This window comes from Xyrauchen texanus, chromosome 49 (assembly GCF_025860055.1).
Source record: "Xyrauchen texanus isolate HMW12.3.18 chromosome 49, RBS_HiC_50CHRs, whole genome shotgun sequence".
Classification (NCBI taxonomy): Eukaryota; Metazoa; Chordata; class Actinopteri; order Cypriniformes; family Catostomidae; genus Xyrauchen; species Xyrauchen texanus.
Genome location: NC_068324.1, coordinates 5,881,295 through 5,896,232, shown reverse-complemented (window position 1 = coordinate 5,896,232; position 14,938 = coordinate 5,881,295). Strand labels below are relative to the sequence as shown.

The window sequence follows — 14,938 nt, the reverse complement described above, 5'->3', positions numbered from 1 at the left end:
ACTGAATGCAGAGGCGCAAAAAGTAATTTTTTAAAAAAAATGACTTTTCAAAAAATGACACTGAAAATTCAGTGATTTCACTAAGTTTGCGCCTCTTATTCAGTCTAGAACAGAGTTTTCCGTCAACGAAAACGAAGCTTTCTGAGAACGCTGTCTAGAACCGCACAATTAGTGTGAAGTTCGAAAATGTTATTTTTCAAAGCATGCGATACTGAGAGAGTGTTTTTGGAAGTCTCCATTTTCAGTGGGGAAAAATACCATTCCAATGTGAATGAGAGGTGTATATTTTCAACTAAAACCTTTATTGGTGTTGATGTAGCCTAATTAAATATCTGTAAATCTGTCCCAACAAACTGCTTCAGAAAAATGACTCGTCGTTACAATCTATGCTTCTGTCGTAATCAATTAAGCTGTCGACAATTAAAGTCCTTTACATCTTCGTTCATTATTGTGAACACTGCCGTGTTAGAGCACGTGATTGCAAGAATATAGCTCTCCTGTGCGCTTGGAGACACTGGAGGAATTCTTTATTTTCTTTTGCACCTCAGGGAAGCCGATGAGCCTCGTCAACACGGCCCTGCTCTTCAGCACCGGCTCAGAGACACAGGTGCTCGGCTGTTTGTGTTTTTACGGTTCTTCCAGGCACTTGTGGTTACGGCTCTTTGTTTTGCATGCTCTTTCGTCTAATGCACACACACAAACACAGTCTATTGGCCTCCAAAACAAATATGCAACTGCATGAGGGCATACACACACACACGCTCACACAGCCCTCCAAAACACAAAAACATTATGTTAATAGGGCAGACACAGCTGTTCCCCCTCTCTCACACTCTCTCTCTCTCGCTTTCTCCATTTCTTTCAATAAGAGCCTCGTAATTTCTTTACTTTAAAGAGCTGCCGAGCAGAAACAGCTAATGCAAATATAAGCCTGTGGGAAATAAGGAGTATCTTTACAAATCTGAACTACCTCCTGCCAAATTTTGATGTGTGACACACTCTGTATTCTGTATTTGCCGTAATGAGTGAATCATTCTGTTCCTCACTGAACATGGTGCCATACACAACTCACATAGTACATGGGGAGAAGATTGAAACAGTGTATTGCACAGTGACATGGCACGCCATCACAGATGCATTTTAAAAAGTATGATTTTGGGAATATAGTGGAGAGTCTTGCCTGAAAAATTCTATAATTATTTAACCAATTCTATGGATCCTAGTGGTATCAAATAAGAATCCTTTAAGAACAAAATACGATTCTGCAAGGTAAACTGATATTGCTATCATTGTTATTTGATTAGAATACTACATATGTAATATATTAATAAATAAATAAAAAGATTAATGTGTGGCAACTGGTGGTCATTTAAAGCAAAGCTATGGAATTTGATGTTCTATATGGGAATTTTATCCTATTGGTAATTATAATATGTTCTAAAATATCTTTACATACACAAGTATACAGTACTTATATGTTCTATAAGAATATTCCAATTTGAATTCTTTAGGATTAGTTCCAAATGATAGGATATATTATTGGTTCCAATAGGAATCCTTTAGCATTTTTTGTGGGGACACACAAATACAAATTTGGGCTCATGCAGAACTTAAATCAGTGTATCACCTGCAAGATAAACATCTTGGAGATCGACATAGATACACATACTCCAGCTGTCAAGTTACATGCAAATAAATGTATCCAATTTATACTATATCTGTCTTTTGAGTCAGTCAGCTTAATGAATCATCATGAGCTTCAAACCACACATTTTAAGTCCACATTAAAACACAACCTAATGATGTGCTGTCTTTGTTCTTGTTTTCATTCAAACTTTGTGTGCTGTGCTCAGCCACCTCTTGAAAGCAAGTTACAGACAGTTAACCTTCACAAACACTGAGATCATCCACCGTCACTAAACCATTTGTTTTTATACATCTGAAATAAAAGTTACCAGCAACAAACAGCTCTCAGATTTTGAAGTGCACTGTCAAGGAGGTAAGGAATGGACAAATACTGTATATAGTCATTAGGGAGTTATTAGAATAACTGTACATAAAATGTTTTGGAACAATGCCATTGTAATGTTTTGTTTAATGTAGAATAGGATGAAAACATACATCCATATATGTAGCCTAATTAAATATAAAAATGTATAAAGATTAACTGTTAAAAGCTTTTAAGCTTATCTTCAATTTGCTGTCAACAGCAATGTAATTCTGTGTTGATAGCCAGTCCTACTTATTTTGCTTGTTTATTACGAGTTTTACAGTATTACAGTGAGTGCAGGGAAATGTAGTCTTTTAATGAAACATTAACCGTGAATGCTAAGGGGAAAATGGAGGAGGAAAACTACAAACTACTGTTTTCAGAGAAAAAGTGAAATCCATATATGGTTCCACATTGTTTTAATTATTTTCTAAACCTATTCTGTCTGACTAATTTACCTGAAATCAATTATGTAATATTTTAGATTTTATTTTATATATATATATACAGGTCCTTCTCAAAAAATGAGCATATTGTGATAAAGTTCATTATTTTCCATAATGTAATGATAAAAATTAAACTTTCATATATTTTAGATTCATTGCACACCAACTGAAATATTTCAGGTCTTTTATTGTTTTAATACTGATGATTTTGGCATACAGCTCATGAAAACCCAAAATTCCTATCTAAAAAAATTAGCATATCATGAAAAGGGTCTCTAAACGAGCTATTAACCTAATCATATGAATCAACTAATTAACTCTAAACACCTGCAAAAGATTCCTGAGGCTTTTAAAAACTCCCAGCCTGTTTCATTACTCAAAACCGCAATCATGGGTAAGACTGCCGACCTGACTGCTGTCCAGAAGGCCATCATTGACACCCTCAAGCAAGAGGGTAAGACACAGAAAGAAATTTCTGAACAAATAGGCTGTTCCCAGAGTGCTGTATCAAGGCACCTCAGTGGGAAGTCTGTGGGAAGGAAAAAGTGTGGCAAAAAACGCTGCACAACGAGAAGAGGTGACTGGACCCTGAGGAAGATTGTGGAGAAGGACCGATTCCAGACCTTGGGGACCTGCGGAAGCAGTGGACTGAGTCTGGAGTAGAAACATCCAGAGCCACCGTGCACAGGCGTGTGCAGGAAATGGGCTACAGAGAAGCAGCACTGGACTGTTGCTCAGTGGTCCAAAGTACTTTTTTCGGATGAAAGCATATTTTGCATGTCATTCGAAATCAAGGTGCCAGAGTCTGGAGGAAGACTGGGGAGAAGGAAATGCCAAAATGCCTGAAGTCCAGTGTCAAGTACCCACAGTCAGTGATGGTCTGGGGTGCCATGTCAGCTGCTGGTGTTGGTCCACTGTGTTTTATCAAGGGCAGGGTCAATGCAGTTAGCTATCAGGAGATTTTGGAGCACTTCATGCTTCCATCTGCTGAAAAGCTTTATGGAGATGAAGATTTCATTTTTCAGCACAACCTGGCACCTGCTCACAGTGCCAAAACCACTGGTAAAAGGTTTACTGACCATGGTATTACTGTGCTCACTTGGCCTGCCAACTCTCCTGACCTGAACCCCATAGAGAATCTGTGGGATATTGTGAAGAGAAAGTTGAGAGACGCAAGACCCAACACTCTGGATGAGCTTAAGGCCGCTATCGAATCATCCTGGGCCTCCATAACACCTCAGCAGTGCCACAGGCTGATTGCCTCCATGCCACGCCGCATTGAAGCAGTCATTTCTGCAAAAGGATTCCCGACCAAGTATTGAGTGCATAACTGAACATAATTATTTGAAGGTTGACTTTTTTTGTATTAAAAACACTTATTTTATTGGTCGGATGAAATATGCTAATTTTTTGAGATAGGAATTTTGGGTTTTCATGAGCTGTATGCCAAAATCATCAGTATTAAAACAATAAAAGACCTGAAATCTTTCAGTTGGTGTGCAATGAATCTAAAATATATGAAAGTTTAATTTTTATAATTACATTATGGAAAATAATGAACTTTATCACAATATGCTAATTTTTTGAGAAGGACCTGTATTACTAATATTATCGCTGGCTAACAATCCTAGATCAAAAAGCAAATGGAATGCACCTGTATCGGTTTGGATGATGAGTGGGTACACATAGAGCCACGTGAATCACCGCAGTGGACCACCGAGATATGCCAAAGTCGTACTTGGTTTGGTGGAACCCTGGCCAAAGGAAGTGCTTTGATTGCAGTCCCATCATAAGGAAATCCAGCCCCACCAGGTGCCTACCACTTCTACTAGGTGAGCTTTCAGCATGACCAAGATGGAGACGAGACTATTCAGGGTTGCAGCCTGGAGTCCACTGATCTTGAGGATTCTGCATCATTGGAAGACTCCGAGGAGCTCTACGTTGGACGAGAACTAAATAAAGTTTATATTTTATGTCATAAATATTTATATTATATTTACCTTCATGTATTAATTTTGATAATTAAAATGTATTTTTGTTTGTTTGTTTTAGCCTCTACATCTTTCTTGACAAATGGAACATTGCCACTGTCTTATCCACTGTGTTGTATGCTTCCACATACAATGCAACACAAAAGGTTTGACATTCTCAATTTGGCTTTATGGTTTAATTATTTATTTCATTTTTTATTTACAATGTGACAAATCAAGAGTAAACTGTCATTTTGCAATAATTGAGAAGCCAAATGTACTGTAAAGGATAAATCTGCATGTTCATGAATTACAACAATCACTGTAATGTTCTCACACAGTAAAAGAAAGAATTAATATTGAGTCAAGAACATTTCCACTGCCTTTGTGCAAGTCTACAAAACATAATTATTCTTTTACAATTAAAAACGACTAAGCAAAGAGTTTAATTCCAAACTTAAAACAGAACAAAAATGGCATATTGCCATAAAACATGATCATGTCTTCAGAATACAAACAGACATACAGTTTTACTCAAACTAGATATATTATGTGCACAGAATATAATCATGAGAGGTACATTCAGATTAATAAATAGCAACTAGGAGTACCCAAAGTTTAGAGTTAAACTACAAACATTTAGATTAGATGTATAACGTATAATATCAAAGAAATCAAATCATTTTAAGCAAGAAATCAATCAAAGGAATTTATAAAGTAAACAGTGGCTCATTAAAATCCTTCTCAGTTTGAAAGAGCAAAATATAAAAACATGAATAGAATCTAGTACCAATAAACAACAAGCATAATTAATAAACTGAGATAAATGTTTAATGTGAATAAAAAATTTAACACATATAACCATAAAGAAAAGGTCATTTCAAGAATGGGTTTGAAAGTGTGTGAATGGCGTGGTACAAATGTCCTTTGGGAACTTTGGGATCAAAGACTGAAAACTGAGGTAGGTGATGGTGCTGAATCTACTTGAATTTGCAAATGTTTTACACAGTGTTTATGGGTCATTTGTAGCCCAGTGGAGCCTAATCAGAATACTGTGATAAATGGAACTAAAATAACTTTCTCTGGGTCTCCCGCAATGGAGACAATTTGAGTTTCCTAATTCCATTTTGTTTTTGCCATGTGTGATATATTAATACAGCCATCATAAGTGCGGGGCTCCTTTAACACAATTCCAGTGACTTACAGTTCCCCTGTACTTATAATTCTAATAAATAACCCTTCTGTATGAATTCGTGAAGGTATCACAAAACTCCAAAACAATAAACTCCCTCATATTTCACAAGCAGCAAGAGATAAAACAAAAAACACTTGCCTGTAAAAATCAGAAATAATAGCCCTTCCTCTACAATTTTATATCTTCCATAAAACAATTTAGCTCACTTCTATGCCCTAGCTAAACTAATTTATGGAAGTGAATAATAAAGCTATTACACCTACTATTGCATCTCATCTCAAGAAATACAATCAATTACTTAACAATATTTTCATTAGCAAGGAAAATGGTCCGTTAAAAAAGCCAATCAAAAATCTTGCACATCAAGAGATATGTCAACTTCATCTGGTGTTTCTTCAGGGTTGATTGTGGCTTGCAGAGCTTTTGCAGAATTTCTGTGAGCCTCCATAAACTTCTGAAGATACTTGGAGGTGTAAAGCCAGTGGTGTTTTAGTACATCTTCAAGTTCAAATGTTTTAGACTGCCTTGCATTCATCTTATGAAAGCGTCTGAAGAGCTTGTTCCCCGACTCATTACCTTCACTGGCCCATGCTCCGATTGATCCATCTCTCTCGACGATCTCAGGCACATGGGCCATGTCTTGTGGAGGTAGTTGGTGATTTTGCCATCATAGCGGTACTTAAACGTGGTGGAAAGGAGGTCGGCAAATTGTTGAGAGTTGTAACTATATCGACACAGTTGATCAGGGCAGTCTCGGGCTGGACAGGTGGAACGCCACACAGGCTTCATCTGGATGTAGAGTTCCATCAGTTTCTGAAGTGCCTTGCGACGTTCTTTGGAAGGAACAAGCTCACAGACTGCCTCCACAGCCTCACATGTCATCAGTCGGTGGGAATAGTTTACGATAGTTTTTGACTTTCTTTCTCAGCTGTTTGTCCAGAGCTGATCGCCAGCGACGGCACTCCTCTCGACTTGGTTGCTCCTCTGGTAGACTTCACCAATCTCATCCTGAAAAATCTTGTAAAATTCAGTCGCATTGCCGATGTCACAATGCATCCAGAGTGGGCTGGGTCTCCATGAAGGGCTTGGCAGAAACACCCTTGACCCGGTCACGGAGCTCCTCGGCAGACTCCGAGAATGGATTTTTCCTCCAGATCTCATATTGTTCAAGGTTTACAGTGTGGCTACGTGTGATGGAATGTAGCACCTTGTTCTGAGAAGCTTCAGCTCGAGTTGAGTCACAGAGGGTACATATGTAAGTGGAACCTGAAGCTTCTAGTCCTTCCATTTCCCGTACCATCTTCTCATCATAGCCTGTTCCCCGGAAGAAGAATCTAAAAGAATGCAGAAGACCACGGACAGACAAGATAAGCCGACTTTCCTTCATGGCTTTCCACTGTGCCACCACAGGTCCCAAGATACCCGTGAGGGTCTCGTGGTCTGACTCGTCCACAAACATGAGGCACCAAGGCCTACAGGAGAGCTCTGAGTTTGGCTTCAGCTCCTGGAATATGGTGACAGTATCATCCTCACCTTCAGCTCGGATGGAGATGGACATGATAGTGAAGGAGAACCTCACCGCCTTTTCAGGCACTGCTGGACCGGTTCCATGCTTCTCGCTGATATCTCCCATTCCGTCACATGATTCTTTCACAACCACAGTGAAGCCTGAGGTGCAAGTACTGTCATCCAGCCCCCTATCTCTCAACCCCTCCATGATGTCCTCCTCAAGGTCTTTTAATGCTGAGACGAGGGCAACATCATAGCGGAACCTTCTTGCAATAGTCTCAGCAGGGACATCATCAACAGAGGCCGTCCAACCAGAGAGGCCATCAATGATACCCACATCTCAGGAGCTGGAAACGTTTTTGAGTGTCGGCTGCCACTCAAATTGGTGGAAACCAGGAAGAAGCTCTTTCTCAGCACTGCGTAGTGTGTGCAGGGGCTGGAATATCTGGCGGCCACTAGTGTCCTTGACGGTGCGATACATCTTGTGGTACGACTGCAACTGAGGAAGGTGTTGACCCTTATAGCCAAACACACTGCAGGATGTAGCCCAAATCCTCTGCCTGGAATAGAATACAAAAGGAAAACAAATTTGTGTGAGACAGAATCAGAAGTAAAATATATACTAATGCTATATAGTAATATGTATGATGATGACAGGTGTGATCATGTCTACCATATGCATAACTGTGTATGCATATGTATGTGTGTGTTAACCAGTTTCAGAGCACCAGCAAAACCTTCTTGAAATTCTAAAATTCTCATTGTAATTGCAGCATGGAATATACTGTATTCTAATTGTTCCAGATCAGTGAGATTATTAATATTTAAGTTAAATGAGAGGTGACTCAGCTGGGCTGGAGATACTGATCTATTGGCTGCAGATGAAAACAGACACCAGCTGGACCCAGTTACCCTAGGGGCTGAAGACACTGGCGGTGTCATTTACAGATACAAGGGCTACTGTTGTTGTTTTCATCCTAATAGGCTCTTTACAAGAATTGTTATTGTGTATTCGAGCCTTCACACACTTTCAGTGGTGTAGAAACTATTCTATTTAAATAAACTTTCAGCCATACAACAAGGAATTAATTCATTATATTCATAATTATCTAAAATACTTGTTAAAGCTGTTGCTTTATGGAAAGTTAATACATTTATCTACAGTAAGGCATTTAAGAACCAGATTATGAATAAACACAGTAGAAAAAGGGGATATCATACATTAGATTAGATTACTAAAGGGATGGTCCCCCTTAAGAATTAAAAAATAAAATAAAAAAATCTGTCATCACTAAACACAAAAGGAGAACTTAGACATTCTGACAAAATATCCTTGTGCGTTCCAAGGAAGAAAGAAATTCATACATGTGACAAAATAAGTGTGAGTAAATGAGGACAGAATTTTCATTTTTGGTAAACTATCCCTTTAAGCGACTCAATAATGCATTATCTGTTCACTCTAGTTTTATTAATCTGACTTTGACTGCTTTCACAGTCACATATTGTGGGTGATATGCTTCTTGGCAGTACCTTGCATCATGGCTTCCAGTTCATCTGCTTGTTTGTGTTCATTCCCTGCTCTCAGTGCCAGAAGGAAGAGCGTTAAACAGATCGACTTCACATCCCCTCCTTCTTCCTTATCAGCAAAGACTTTCACCTGGTTCTTCAAGTCCCGAAGCCTGTGCTTCTGTGCACATCGGGTTAGCGACAACAGATGCTGTCGAGGACGCACACCTTTGTTGATGGGCAGGCAGCCATCCTAGGTTCTGTTCTGAAGGTGTTTGATCTTCTTGGGACTCTTTTTCCTGATAGTGGTTGAGGCAGTGTTCTCTAAAGGAGTCTAATCTGACCCATTCATTGCAGCCTTTGCTGGGGCAGAGAAGAGGAAGTGAGCTAAGAGTGGTGAGAAAGATCTTGGCTGGCCTGGTCAGGTGGGATGGATTCAGCTGTTGGTTACATGTTGGACATTGTGGACCCAAAGCATGACTGTACCTTAAGATACATACCCAACAGAACAGGTGTCGGCATGGGGACTGGACAGGGTCAGAAAGAAGGTGATCACACACTTGGCAGGTAATGTCACTTAGCACTTGGGGGATGAGCTTTGAGCTCAGATGGTCTCTCTGGCAGTGTGTGATGGTCTTCACCCATTGTCCTCTCTGAACTGATGCTTTTCGCCAGTCACCTGATCCTCCTTGATTGTCTGTGGACTGTCTCCACACTCTGTTGGCCCCTGAGGATGCTGAGGAGTCCCCCTTGATTCTCTTTTTGAGGCTGTTTGCACCTTTAAGTGGCTTGGTCCGCTTCCTTCTCATCCGTTCAAAAGAGCTTTTCTTGGGGATGCAGAGGTTGCAGTTGGAGGTGTGGGGCTTCCAGTCTGGTATTCTGGTCCTTGTGAATGAACAGAACCCTCCTCCCCTCATGGCAGCTGTCTAGCACTGGTGACAGAACAAGGACGGATGGACCGTTTCCATATCGGTCGTCACATCCAACTTGAAGACTTTCATGATAACCTCTGGCCAGGTCACCAACTTGCAGCCCATCCTGCGCAAAACACACCTGCTGTACTCTTCCAGGTCGCCCAGGACTTCATGTGCTGGACCTATAGCCTTCCGTATAGCCAGGCCACACAGACAACAGAGGCTTCTGGAAAGGATGAAAAGAGAAGCTAAGCAATGCAAAAGACAAACAAGCAGCGTTGGGGAAGTTTCAAGCTGTAATATAAAGTAGTTCAAATACAGTCAAGTTGCTTTTTTGAAAAAGTAGTTACTGTAGCTACATTAGAAGCTACTCATAAAAAGTAGCTAACTACATTGAAGCTTCTTAAAAGGGCAACAGCCTTTAAAATATTTAACTATCCAATTATATATTTTTATAATTTAATCAATCCACACAAAAACCATGAGGGTTTTCAAATGAATTTGTACTTTCCATTAAAGTTTTTTTCTGGAAATGCAACACTTTTTTGAAAACAGCTAAACTAATGTCATGCTCCTGAAAATGTAGTTAAGTAGCATCACTAATTCCCCCAATATCCCCAACACAGAAATCAAGGACATTCTTACAGACATTCACAACTCTAATCAACACTCAGATTATCAGTTAATTCAATTTGATCTCAAGCATATCTTTCAACATTTTTTACCTTGTATTTTCAATACAAACTCAGCACTGTTGAATCAATAAGCTTAGTCATGGTACTGTCAGTGATCATGTTTCTTAAGGTGAACTGAAAAAGCATGCATTAATTATGTTTTTTCAAATCGGTTCTGTTTTGAAAAGCATCTGAGACTCACTTTATTAGATTCATACGTGTATCAATCTCCTGCAGCTTGAGATCCACTCTCCCTTGAGCTCCCTCCACATTTTCCTTACTCTTACCCCCAAAACAGAGTTTCATGACACTGCCTTGGGAGCCCACCATCTCAATCTCCACCTCAGCCTGGTTCTCCTTCTCCAATGTTGAGTCATTAGGCAGGGGGGCCTTCTCTATGGACCTGACCTGATAAAGCTTAAACTTCCATTCGGAGAACATAGGATGAGAGAGTTCGTCAGGCATGGAGGTTCTGGGAGCATCTTCAGAACTCCACCTCCCTTCCTCCATGGCATCAGCTTAGGTGCAGCTGCTTTCAGGAACAAGACAAAAACGTGAGAAGGAATGAGATTAATTCTTTATGAATCATGAGATTATGAGACTATGAGATTAGCTTGAATGCCAAGGAATATTCTTGGGTGTAATAGAAAAGGAGTTTCAGACTCTAAAATCCACAATGAAGTGCCATACTTTATTTCCAAAGATTCGACACAATCAGACAGATTTACTTAAGTCTACAGGCATAGTTTGTTAAAAGCACCCTCAAATCCCAGCCCAAGTGGGAGAGTTTTGCTCTGACCCAGAGTGCAGCATTATACCATAAGTGGCATCGAGCACTTCTGTAAAATGCATGAGACAAGCATTCAGGAATCAATCTGCTACTGAAAACTTCATTTCTCTCCTCCCTAACACACCCGCTCAGGGATTCACCATGTCCTTTTTTCTATCCCTCATCTTTCATTTAATTTTTTCTCCTCTCTCCTCTCAGGTACAGAGCGTTTGCTAAATGGACACCTCTAAGGCTGTCAATCAGTTATTATAGTACTTTGCTGTGCTGAAAAATGAGTTTCAGGCCATAATGTAGCCTGTTGGCATTTAACAGAGAGAAAGGAAGAGAGGCACTTGGAGTACTGTGGAACAGGTCATGGGGGCCGTTCATATAGAATGTGTTTTTTTGTGTGTGTCTACACTATTGAACAGTTCTTCTCCTATATAAACATACGCTAGATGGACTTCATTGACCATTGTGCAGCATCTCAGTTTTTTCATTGTCTTGTGTAGGAGCACCATATTTTTCAGACTTCGTGTCAGGTTTAAAAGATACTCCACTTTTAAAAAATGCATCTCGAGGCACGTTCTATTCATTATAATGCATCTTGCTCCTTTTATACTGCAAGAACATGTTAATGGCCCCTTATGATTCACAGATAACGAGCCATGAGCCACATCCATACTATTTTCGATAATTGTTTTCTAGTATGTTGTAATAAGGGTGTTTTCAAGTGAAGGAAAATGCTATTCTAGTGTGCATGAGAGGCATAAACAGCGAAAATGTCCACACTAATCCATTTTCCTTTGAAAACTTTGATATTTTACAGTGTCCTTGTTACAGTGTAATTACATAAATAAGTACTGTGTAATAAAAATTAACAACATGTACTTACTATAGGTTTAGGGTTGGGTTTAGGCTTGGTTTAGTTGCTTGTAATTATGCATTATTTACTGTTATTACTATAGTAAATACATGTCAAATGTGTAACAAGGACACTGTAAAATAAAGTGTAACTGTAAATTCAGTTTTCATCTTTCTAACATCATAATTTTCGAAGTAGGTGGAAATGGAGTGCGCTTTCGAAACACAACATTTTTGGTGAAGGAAAACGTTGTTCTAATGTTGATGAGAGGCGTAAACTTAGTTGGTGCGTATTTAAATGAAAACGTCCAGACTAATCCCTTTTTTATTTTAAAACTCTGTTTTCAGCTTTCTAAGAGGCTGTCTACACTGGATGAACGTTCTAAACTGTTTTTGTGTACTAGTGGCAGTGCATGCAGCGCAAAATGGAACGCGACACCCATTTATTGTCGGCGCAACGGGCACGCAGCACAGTACACCTACAGTGCAGAGAGCATTATTTATTAGAATAGAGTTCTTTTGCTTTTGACGCAATGCTCCGCTCATGTCCGGTGTAAACAGTGTGTTACTTTGTTGTTTTCAGAAGAATGTGATAATGGGCAGCTTTTTTAAATGCTCCTTTTTCGTCGGAAGAAAACAGTTTTAGTGTGTACGTGAATCGTAAACATAGCAAAATAAATGTGTTTTCAAACAGAAATGGATTAGTGTAGAAATGGCTACATCAACACTTATCTGTTATTGTTTGAATACTCTGTTTTTAGTCACTAAGCATCATTGTTTCCCCAAGAATGCGGTAATGGAGAGCATTATCGAAAAGCTCCATTTTTGGTGGAGCAAAACATTGTCATAGTGTAATTCAGGGCCTTAACATAGCAAAATTCATGCGTTTTCGAACAAAAAAGTATTGTTTCAGCTAAATAGTTTGAATACTCTGTTTTTATTAACTTAATATCATAATTTTCCAAAGTATGCCGAAATGAAGACAGTTGTTTAAATGCTCTAGTTTTTGGTGGAGGAAAACACCATTCTAGTGTGGATGATAGGTGTAAACAAATGCGTTTTAGAACAAAAATGCAATAGTGCGGATGTGGCCTTAAAAATGAAAATTATGTAATAATTTACTGACCCTCATGTTGTTATTACCCTGGATGACTTAGGATGTTCAGTCTCAGTCACCATTCATTTTCATTGAATGGGCAAACGATCCAATTAATGGTGAATGAGGTTGTCATTATACCTAACATCTCCTTTAGTGTCCCATGGATAAAAAGAAAGTCATATAGGGTGAGTAAATAATTACAGTTTTTGAATTTTGGTGTATCCCTTTAATTCAGATGAAAAAAATTATAATACTAGCAATTCATGCAACTATAGTCCAAATCTATCCTCTATACTGCAGTCTAAACCATGTTATACTGCGGTCTAAACCATGTTATACTGCGGTCTAAACCATGTTATACTGCGGTATAAACCATGTTATACTGCGGTCTAAACCATGCTAGTGGCTGTCAAACCTGTATAGAACAATGCTTCAACCCCTTTGCTGATCAGTAAATCAACAAGCGCTTACTATAACACTCCGATGGCAAGTGCATGCTGGCATTTTCTCTCTGTCTCTCTGTCTTTTTCTCTTTCTCCCCCTCTCAGCTTGTGTTCGCACCCTGGGTCTTTCCAGCTATCAACTATGAAGTGAACTATTGAGACACACATACACACAAACAGCTGAGAGCACTCAGTCTGTCAGTCAGCTGGGTTCTCCTACCTTGTTTTTGAGGCTCAGCTGTCAAATTCTCCCCTGGGGCCTTTTCTGCATGGGGGCACAGGGGAAGCCTGGTGTGTTCTTGGCTGTCTATCTTCTAGACTCTGTGTCTAAGTGCGTTCCTTAAGTTCTCCTATAAACGATTGTCTCTCCATAGGAAGAGAGTCCTATTTATATACACTGTGGGGTCCTTAACTGCCACATAGTAGCACCTGAGAGACCACATGTTTGAATGCTAACCACTTTCACACACACAGCGTACACAAAATATACCATGTGTTCTTAAGACACACAAACACACATGTGCTCATTCTCTATTGTAAACAGAAATCAGTTGGAGACACATGGATCCATTCACATGGACACATTCAATCCATCCATTCTTACTTATATGCATATTTATTTTATATTCTTTAACATATCCTACCTCTTCTTCAATACATTACATCACCTGCACATAAATGTATATCTGTATATAAAATATTCAAACAATATTATTGCTCTATTGTGTATTTCTCTTTTTTTGTCTGTTATATCTGATTATTTTATTTTTATGTCACTATATGTATATATGTTTAAATGTATCCACAATATTCCTGAGTCCCATGATGCTTTGCAGACGATGTGGGCAGAACTTCCTGTTAAGCGTAAACACTCGTAAGCAATGTTATGTACTAAAGCAGCAGTAAAAATGACAGAAACTTGCAAACAAATGACATCACAGAATTAAAGTGAGGTGATATTGTTCTTCCCCACCTATCAGTTAACGATTATGGGTTTCAGTTTGATAGCCAAATATCTCAAATGGAAGGATTTAATCTTTATCCATCAATGGAAGACCCTGAGCAGACTAACCTGAAAGGTTATGTAGCCTATACGCGCCTTCACATCTGTAAAGTTGGACATGTTTTAAGAAATGTAGATAATTAGGTTTATTTTAAAGCATATTTTGAGTCCAGTCAGATCCTGAAGAGTTTGTTGTACTGAGATTATGTACTTATGTATGTGTAGATGTAGGTGTACACACAGAGTGTGCACATATTTCTTGACATGTAGCCCCTACGATAACATGAAGAAATTCCCCAGAATATTCTCAACCAATCGCACACAGGAACTTGGATATAGACTCGGCCAATCAATGACTTGGAGGCGGGTGCACGGGGGAACGGAGAGGATGGCGGCGTCCGAAGAGGTCCGATTCTGACGGAGATTTCGGTATGATAATTCAGTAAATAACAGTTTAGCTCTTAGTTATTGCGTGTGCTACATGTTTTGATCTGAGCTACGGAACAGTTACGGGGTGAGTGGCGTGTGTAAGAGCAGAAGACTCCACGCCATCTGT

General features: G+C 39.3%; 1 pseudogene; it reads right to left on the bottom strand.

Moving 5' to 3' along the window:
- Positions 1 to 5,947: 5,947 nt before the first annotated feature.
- On the bottom strand, positions 5,948 to 13,715 carry LOC127640685 (V(D)J recombination-activating protein 1-like; annotated as a pseudogene).
- Positions 13,716 to 14,938: the final 1,223 nt, after the last annotated feature.